The sequence below is a fragment of the Colletes latitarsis genome, chromosome 14 (genome assembly GCF_051014445.1).
Source record: "Colletes latitarsis isolate SP2378_abdomen chromosome 14, iyColLati1, whole genome shotgun sequence".
Lineage (NCBI taxonomy): Eukaryota > Metazoa > Arthropoda > Insecta > Hymenoptera > Colletidae > Colletes > Colletes latitarsis.
In genome coordinates, this window is record NC_135147.1 from 21,003,001 (window position 1) to 21,012,617 (window position 9,617).

At 35.8% G+C, this 9,617-nt stretch overlaps 1 protein-coding gene across 1 annotated transcript in view; it reads right to left on the reverse strand.

Annotated features, from left to right (window-relative positions):
• The window catches only part of LOC143349784 (uncharacterized), a 55,138-nt gene extending 47,727 nt beyond the window's left edge, over positions 1–7,411 (reverse strand). The window contains exon 1 of the mRNA XM_076781310.1: positions 7,257–7,411. The gene's annotated coding sequence lies outside the window, so the exon portion shown is untranslated. The remainder of the gene's footprint in view (positions 1–7,256) is intronic.
• Positions 7,412–9,617: the final 2,206 nt, after the last annotated feature.

Below are 9,617 nucleotides of genomic sequence, written 5' to 3' on the forward strand. Positions count from 1 at the left end.
TAAAAGATTTAGCGACGAATAGCTGATTGCAAATTTTCCTTTAAAATATTCTGCATTATATCCATACCTTAATTTCATTTCTCTCCGTAAAAATGATCAGTTTATTTTTAATTTTTTCAAGCGACATCGTCGATTAATTCTCATTATCTTCCTTACGTTCTTATATTTAAAATTGACAGACACACAGACACCTGTAGCATGATCGATTCGTCGAATTAAAATCTCATAAGCGATACTTCAAGATCGTATTGCAAAAAAAACCAAGAGCCAAGATTGAATCGATAAATCCTCAAATAATTCTGTAATAAAAGTCTCACATTTTTAATTTAACCTTCGACGATCGATGCATTGTCGACCATAAATTCGAAGAAATTTAACGCGAAGATAGCCCAACGCCTTCGAAACCGGTCGCCTAAACCAGAACGTTCGCTGACCCAGGTATTCGACCGTGTTCGTCTCTTCTTATTGCCGGGATTATTTATAGTTTAACTAAAATTTACTTCGCTAGGATTACCATACGCTACTCCTATGAGTTTGGTCACCTCAGGTACACGACTTCGTTTCTATAATTATACGTGCAACACACGCGGGCCATTCCTAATGGAATTCGATGCTTCTCCGATTCTCAGGTGTACTCGTAAAATTAATTCGTTGTTTCGTTGCTTTATCGATCCATCGGTTTTCGATATCTCAATTTCCGCGTACGATCTCGAGATTTCGAAAATAAATACGATACGAGTACTTTAAGCCTGAAAGAGTTATCTCTGTTTTTAATTAAACGACGTAAACAAGTCTAAGTAAGAGTCTAATACTCGATGTAAAATTTATAACAATATTAGATAATACTTGTGTCTGTTAGTCTGTAGAAAACAATTGCAGGGATGAAACTAACTCAACCCTTGATGTCAAATTTCACAATCGTGAGGCTACTCACTCGTCATCGAATCTTACAAAATCAACACATTTTTAGATTTACAAGGTATTTGTAAAACAAATTCTTTTTCGTGTTCGTTGTACGAACAAATTTAAACAAAATTAAATAGTATACGTTTGAGGAATTATTTGAGATTAAATCGTACGTCAAGGGGTTAAAGTATCTAACTTATATTTTCAAACATTTACGACACGATTTGAAATTTACACGATTTGAAATACAGTCGAGTTTTATTTTAGAGCTAGTTCTTTTAATAAAGGTCATTGTATTTCGTAGATAACTCACCGTTCGCTGGAGGAAACTTGGAAAAGACACAAAACGACTGTCTACGAACCGTTCGCCATTTCCAACGACGACTACTGAAAGCACGTACGCGTAAACACTGTAAACGCAACGTTCGTGCATCGCGTGTGCAATTAACCACGCATTCGCATATGGCACGCACGTGTTTGCCCAAAGCAGCCAGAAAACGTTGCTGTCGCCTCGCAGAGTCGTTAATCTTACTCTACCCCCACCCTTAATTAAAACGTTAGTCTCGTCGAGTTCCCACTTCTCACCCAATTAGTCTAATTAATTCCGCCAAAGGTTACTCGATAACCAACGAAATACCGTAGGATCCATTGTTCTGTTTGCACCAGAATGTGTAAAAAAAAAAGATCGATTCATCGCGGAGAAAGTGAGATAAGAATTTGCATGGAGTGGCGAACCCAGCTGTAACGGAGTAGAAAGCAGAGTAGAATTGGAAGATAACCTTTCGATCGTAAGTATTTTCTGCTATCAAGAAAAATACCATAAATGGTTCATGCAATCTTTGGTATAAATAATAATGATGTAACCCGGGAATTCGTATATTAAAAATAAAGGTTGTATGTTTCAAGTAACCATAGTATTAAATAAGGGCCCAAGAATTCACGTGAGGAAAACGTTTGTTTATATTTTTTGATCACTGTACTTTAAAGTTACATCAGGTTCCTGGATGTTAGCGATTACAAATTATTTTACACTATTTTGAACATTATTGTGAAACGTTTATCAGATTATCAAGAAACAAAACATAAATTCAGTCAATCCAAGATCCAAAAAACGCATTGGGTTGCTTAAATCAACGAGTACCACAAGAAACATAGATACAAATCCCCACAAAATCATTATGATCAATCAACCATGGTGTATTTATTTGCACCAAAGAAATTAAAACGATATATACATGAAGTGTTTACTCACTATCTTACAAAAAATTTAGTCGATTAAATTTTGAACAATTTTCATTACAAATTACGAATGGGTCATTTTGGCCACTTCGATAGTTCTAGTATTAAAGAATAACAAGAAGAAGATTCATCACCTACCACTCTGCAATTGTTCCAAAATACTTCAAAATTAATTAAGATCGCTAGGCATAGTTGTTACTTTAAAATGAACTGGATTTTTTGGACACGTTGACCATAACAGTTCGCGATAAAACGGATTTCTTCAGCCAGTTAAAATTCTGTGTGATTGTTTATGAATCCCAGAAACACAGTGCAGGATGATTTAACGGTTGGTTCGTACGCGCGTAACGGTGCAATTAGGTAGCTGCATTTCGAGAACGCTCGGTCGTTCGGAGACCGGTCCTCGGACTTGCAATCTTTCATCTTGATTCGCATAAACCAGACGCGTGGCAGACGCGATTCTCTACGGGCCTTCGCGTCCCTCATTGTCTGGACTTTGCATACCTCGAGTGCAGTCCGCGCTTCTTTTCAACCGAGAGTTTTCTACGGTTCCGCGTCACTGTCTCTTTTTCTATTCGCGTGCATCAACGGAGGATACCCCTCGACGCTAGCTAGATCCAAGTTAGGACATTTTTACACTTTGAGATCACTTCCATTTTGTACTTAATTTTCCACCGTGGTTCTCTCCAGTGGAGGATATAAATATTTTATAGTTTATAAAAGATCAATCCACTTGGAGAACACGCGACTAAAAAAGATGTGGTTGATAACCATTGCAATGTTTGAAAATACTTTGTTTGCCCCGATGTTGAAACGATTGATCTAGGGAATGATTTTTACAATAATTAATGAAATATCGGGGAAAGTAAAACTGTATTAGACAAAGAAATTGTCTAATAATTATTTACAAATGTATCGAATATCCATTCTCTGACAAATTCGTTAAATTTGACGAAAACAAAGAAATGTGTTTGAAAACGGTACGCAGAGATTTGAAAGAATCATCGCTAGAATCGCTTTGTATATATTTTTGTTTACGAGATTCAGGGCGTCCCCAAAAAATGCGTGTTTCGAAGGTTTAACGAACGATAACTATAACAGAATATAATTTCAAGCACGTCGACCTGTGGCCTTCTGCCATCGTTCTGAAAGCAATTGCATTCCTCTGCATCACCATGCTGGTTCTTTGGGCGCAAAAAATTACTCACATTCACGTTTGATGTCTTCATACTTGTTGAATCATCTCCCACTCAAAAAGTGTGCCATTGCTCGGGAAAGGTGACAGTCGCACGGAGAACGCTCTGGGTTACACGCTGGACGAATTATAATTTTTAATCACGGAATTATAATTTAAGTCTGAATCTTTCTCGCTTCGTTTTACGAATAAATGCAAAATGTCTATCGAACGAAAAGTATTTTCCAACAATGTATCGATATATTTTAATTCTTTTTGTATATTAATATATTTATACTTGTAATTCAATATTTTATTTTGAACTAAGTCACGCAGGGATAACCGCGAAGACGTACGAGATTGGCGAGGGGTGACTTTTTGGATTTGGTGTATGTTTCGATTTGTATTTAAACAAAAATGTTAGAAATATGTCGATTCATCCTCCATCGTAATTTTTAAATAGAAATTTTTTAGTAACAAAACCCATTCTTCTCGCATTAATCATTTCATATTGGAGTCAAATAGCAAAAACGATACTTCTGGAAATGAAGAAATAATATAACGACGATTACATCAATGTTCAAAATAGTGTAAAATAATTTACATTGGCTAATAGCTAGGTTGATATGATTCTAAAGTACAATGATCAAAAAATGTATAAACAAACGATTTTTTAAAAAATCTGTGAATTCTCGCACCTTTATTTGTAATATTTGAATTCCTATTACATAATTACTATTTATACCAAAGATTACGAGAATTAATTTCTACTGTCATGGAAAGAATTCGAATAATTACCTGTTCGAATAGGTTTATTACACTGTTTGCAACGAGAGTTTTGAGCATAACAGAGAAATGACGCGAATTAAGGGCTTGCAGAATTTCTACCGAAACTCCCTCTCTGATACTGTTCCTGGGTTGTACGTACACTAGAATATTTGTTGGGAAAGGGTTAATCCCAGCCCTTAGCGACTAGGTAGCGGGTGGACTTTGCGGGAAACCGACCTTTGCACCTACAGAATGCGTCGAATAACATGTTTCGAAGTTGTTGTGGAGATTCCTCCCGTTTGTCGAAAAGGCATAGTGATTCAGGGCGACCAACAGAAAATGGGAAACTCGGTCGTCAAACGGAAGCATACTCTTAACGTATGATTTAATTCCAAATAATTCGTCAAATGTATACTCTTAATTTTCTTTAAATTTATTCGTACAAGGAATGGCCGCGAAAAAGAATAGATTTGTTTTACGAATAATAAATTCAACGTAAAAATGTGTTGATTTTAATTGTATAAGCCTTGATGACGAGTGAGTAGCCTCATGATTGTGAAGCTTTACATCAAGAAATTCTCACGAATGAGACTCGTCATTGTATGGCAAAGGGTTAATAAAAAATTTGAAAGTATCAACGTATCAAAAATCAAAGAACTTGGCTTGAAACAGGCAAGGGAGAATCGACGAACGAATAAAAATGTGTTTGAAATATTATTACAAGTCTCGTAAAAAAATTCGATACGTAAAAAATAAAATGTCGAAAGTTTAGAATGTTTATTCGTCGTTTGGCGTGCACGGAAACGCAGGCAAACAGTTTTCCCTGTGAGTTTCTTTTATTTTTAACGATCGCGGAACGAAGGGGTTAATTAACCGCGATGCGATAGTAAAACTCGCGGCTGTTTCGTCGACTCGAGCAATTAAACGCGTCTGCGGGCGATCATGATATGATGTATGAACCGCGGCCAGGTATTCTTGAGAGGCGCAACGCGTGCGAACGATGCACTCGAGTAAGTACGTCCTCGTGGGCTCATATCGGAGCGAGTGTATTTACGATGTGCGTTCGAGAGAATCGCTTAGGCGAACTCGGCCAGAGAAACGACGCCATCGGCGCATTACGCGGTGACTCAGATTTGTTTCAACAATAATTACCAATCCTTTCTTGGTCTACGTTTGGCTCGATCTTGTTTTTTTAATCATTGTCATTCATGGTTAACAAAATTTTGAGAACTCGAAAATTGCACCTTTTAGAAATTATATAAACAGAACTGGAAATGGAAATATTAAAGTTTGGATGATCGTGAAATCGATGGTCTCAAATTTAGAAAATATCGGCGCATTACGCGGTGACTCAGAGTTGTTGCAACAATAATTACCAACCCTTTTTTTTGTTTTTTTAATCATTGTCATTCATGGTTAACAAAATTTTGAGAACTCGAAAATTGCTCCTCTTAGAAATTATATAAACAGAACTGGAAATGGAAATATTCAAATTTGGATGATCGTTCGTGAAATCAATGGGCTAAAATTTAAAAAATACACTTTGTTTACACTTTGACTGTCTAAAACAATTAATTCTCAAGTTGAAATGTTAAAGAAAATAAATTTGAATAGGCTTCATAAATTTTACTGAAGTTATGAATATAAGTACTATGACAAGTTTTAAATTATGTAATTTACAATTGTCTAAACTCAAAGTTTTGGTCTCGTAAACAATTTTACCGTTTTAGTCAACGTGTTAATTAATTGCTCGTAAAATTGCACTTTGATTCAAAAACTAATTCCATGAGGATTTGATTGTAGGATCTGATTAACAACAAAATTTTGAGAACTCGAAAATTGCACCTTTCAGAAATTATAAACAGAACTGGAAATACCAAACTTTGGATGATCGTTCGTGAAATCGATGGGCTAAAATTTAAAAAATACACTTTGTTTACACTTTGACTGTCTAAAACAATTAATTCTCAAGTTGAAATATTAAAGAAAATAAATTTGAATATGCTTCATAAATTTTATTGAAGTTATGAATATAAGTACTATAAGAAATGTTAAATCATGTAGTTTACAATTGTCTAAAATCAAAGTTTTTTGGTCTCCCAAACAATTTAACCGTTTTAGATTGGCAGTCATTAATTGCTAATCAATGAAATAAAAACTGCATAATCGAGGATCAATTCTGATACTGTGAGCCAGGTACAGTTCACGTGATTCCTCGATCGTTAGTCGTAGGACCTGTTGCAAATCGTGTTGCACTCAGAAACTATTGTTATAAATGATCTCTCAACAGTAAGACTCGCAATCAGCTTAATGCTGTCTCGTTCAATGGTGTTTCGTTCTATTCTGCTTCTAAACCCGATAGATTCTCGAAACAGGGTAACTCGAGTTATTAGACAGAGTGGCGAGTGTATTGTTTAAAAAATAGTTTCGTGCTTTGTCACTCGTAGCGTCTAGAAACAATTACAAACACTAGAAGGATCACAGGATTTTAGAATCTGGAAGAAATGCAATTTTGTTTACATAAATTCATGCTTGTCACAATTCTGCATATAAGTGTTAAGATTACCGAAAACGTGATACTCTACGATTGATTTTATTTTTTATTTTTCGATCCATTATATCTTCTATTATATTTTCAATTTACAAAGCAGTTATACACGCTCACTTTGTTTTGATTTTAATTTTCAAAATCATTCATCAACATATAATATTTAATTTTGTTTAGTGAAATACTCTTTTGTGTCAACAGCTTGATACTTCAACATGCAGAATAATAACACAAATTGATAAACAAAATTATCCCATTTAAAGAACAGATTTCAGTGCACGTTGCACCACTTAAAAATCTCACAAAAGTTCGACAGGTGTGCCAAAATAAGATCCCAATCAACACCAATTTGAACGTAAACAACGTAATGTGCCACATGTCACATTCCATAGACACAGGTACAACATTTTTACTCGAATTTGTAAATACATCAAACGTCCAATAGCAACTAAAAATTTCCTTCTTGCGTATATGAAAAAAGAATAACAATTGTTCGAAGGATTCGCGTCGTGGAGGGGTGCCAGTGTTTACAAAGCAGCAGTTGCACAATCCAGCCGCGAGTTATCGATTAGAGCAGAACCGGCGGCTAACGACCGCCGGGGAGCTTAAAAGTACACTCACCTGGCTGAGGAAAGGTGTCTCGACGAGAGATAATTCGCAGGTGATCCCTCGTGGCTCGTCCTTACGTGAAGAGAACCGATGTAGCACTGACAGTTCCGCCATCCCTCTCTCCTCGCCGGCACCAAATCCCACTCTGCTTAGCCCTACGTCTCCCTCTCTCCGTCTTTCTCCCACCAATTCGACGCGAACGGCGAGACGAGGATCGAGCGTCCGTCAAATGGAATCAAAACAGAGAAACAGGAACGGGTATCGGGGTGCAAAGTTTACGTCACGTCTCGCCAAACACTGTCAAACGTTCCACGCGGTCACCTTACACCGACGATGATGGACTTCCGAGCCTTTTAAGTCTCACGTCGATGATCCGCTGCTCTTTCCCACACTTCGTTTAAAAGGCACTCTCGCGCGAAAAGGTCAACAAAATTTATTTAAAAAAAAAAAAAAATACTTTGAATCGTAGATAGTGGGAATTGTGACTCTCAGGGGTTTGAACAAATGTTTACCTTGGAAGCTTTGAGGTTCGAGGTAGTCTAAGGTACCACGAATCAAGGTCGTCGAAACTTAAATTTGATCGTTTGACCTTGGCTTATAGTGTGTTGCATTCGAAATGAAAAGTAGGTGTTTAAAAAATTAGATTACCATTTTTAGGAAATTAACTCGAAGCCTCCACCTACAGTCAAATTTCTTCTTTTTAAATTACTTTTATACACTTTTAATACACTTCATGATACCTATCTATCAATAGCTATAATTTGGATTACAGAGGGTTGAAAATAACTACAAATTATATCACGATTTTCCCTTGAATTTCTATTTACCTGAGAATTCATATTTTTATATTATCAATACACGACAGTAACAAGAATATACTTTGTTTTCAAAAATTTTTTAAACCATCCAATTGATCGTGCAGTTAAAAATGGAAAGTTATCTGTTCGAAGTGAATGTATCGTGTTTAAAAAATTTTATCAAAATACAAGAAAGACAGAGCAGAAACTAGAGTCGCGAATGCGACTTAAAGTCCCACAGAGACTTAACCACAGATGACATAAATCACACTACGATTCCTATAAGGCTTCGTCTAGGAACTCAAGTGTAAGAGACGGACAGGTTGTTCGTCGAAATGATCGATTGCGAATTTGCAATGGATTCCACGTGTAACGAGCTCATACAACAACTGTCTCTTTCCAGTTTAAATATAGCCACATTTAAGTTTTATTTTTTTCGATAGTAAGAATGATTTATTCTTCGAACTTGGATATCTTTTGTCGATCTCTCTAATTTCGCCCTTATAATTAAAAATATCAAACGGAAAATAATTGTTTCATATACCAACTGTCTCCTTTTAGTTTAAATATAGCCACATTTAAGTTTTATTTTTTTCAATAGTAAGAATGATTTATTCTTCGAACTTGGATATCTTTTGTCGATCTCTCTAATTTCGCCCTTATAATTAAAAATATCAAACGGAAAATAATTATTTACGCAAACGATGGTTTCGAAATGATTTACGAATTACGGATTTTCCGAACAATAAGAATTAACAACGAGGAGAAAGTATTTTCACGGAAATAATTATTTTAACAAGCACCGGGGGAATTTGTATCTCATTGTTGGAAGAATTGGGGGAGCCAGAACAAAGAACGAGCAAGAGAATTAATATTTTTACATTGTTTCGGTTTAAATGGCTCCCTTCCGTGTTGCTACGTATTTTTTTTCTGTTCGAAAAAATGGAGATTCCCAACATATAAATATTTACGGATAGATCTTCGTTGTTTGGACGATCGATTATTAATGGAAGCAAACCGTGAAACTTTACGCAGAGAATTTTAAAATCACGTTATTCCTGCCTAAATAAGGAGTCGTCAAATCTTCGGTTATTGCGAGCCATGATTCACGTCAGAGAAATTTTTATTTGTTCATTCTTTCATCGACCATTGTGCGACGTCGGTTTAGAATCAGTAGGCAATACCATTTCAATTGGCAAAAAGCTGCTGAGCGTTCAAGCAGTTAAGTGTATTATATTATTAACGATTTAAAGGCTCGTCTAATTTTCGTTTGCGCCGAGGAACGGATTCAAAGGGAATTCAGAAGCTTCAGTCTTTTTCTGTCGAATGGAAAAAGAATTTTTTAAAACGGACGTTTCTTTTTCTCCGCCCTTTCTTTGATGTTTCTCGAATATTTTATCAGACGGTATCCTTCAAAGAGTATCGATGGTTCGTACTAGTTTTGGAATAAAACCAGTTTTCTTACTTTTGGTAATTGAATAATAAATGTAAGCCATTGCAGCACGATAACTTTAACGGATACAACAAACTGTAACTTTGCAAACATTAATTTTTCGACTCCTGTTTATTAGAACTT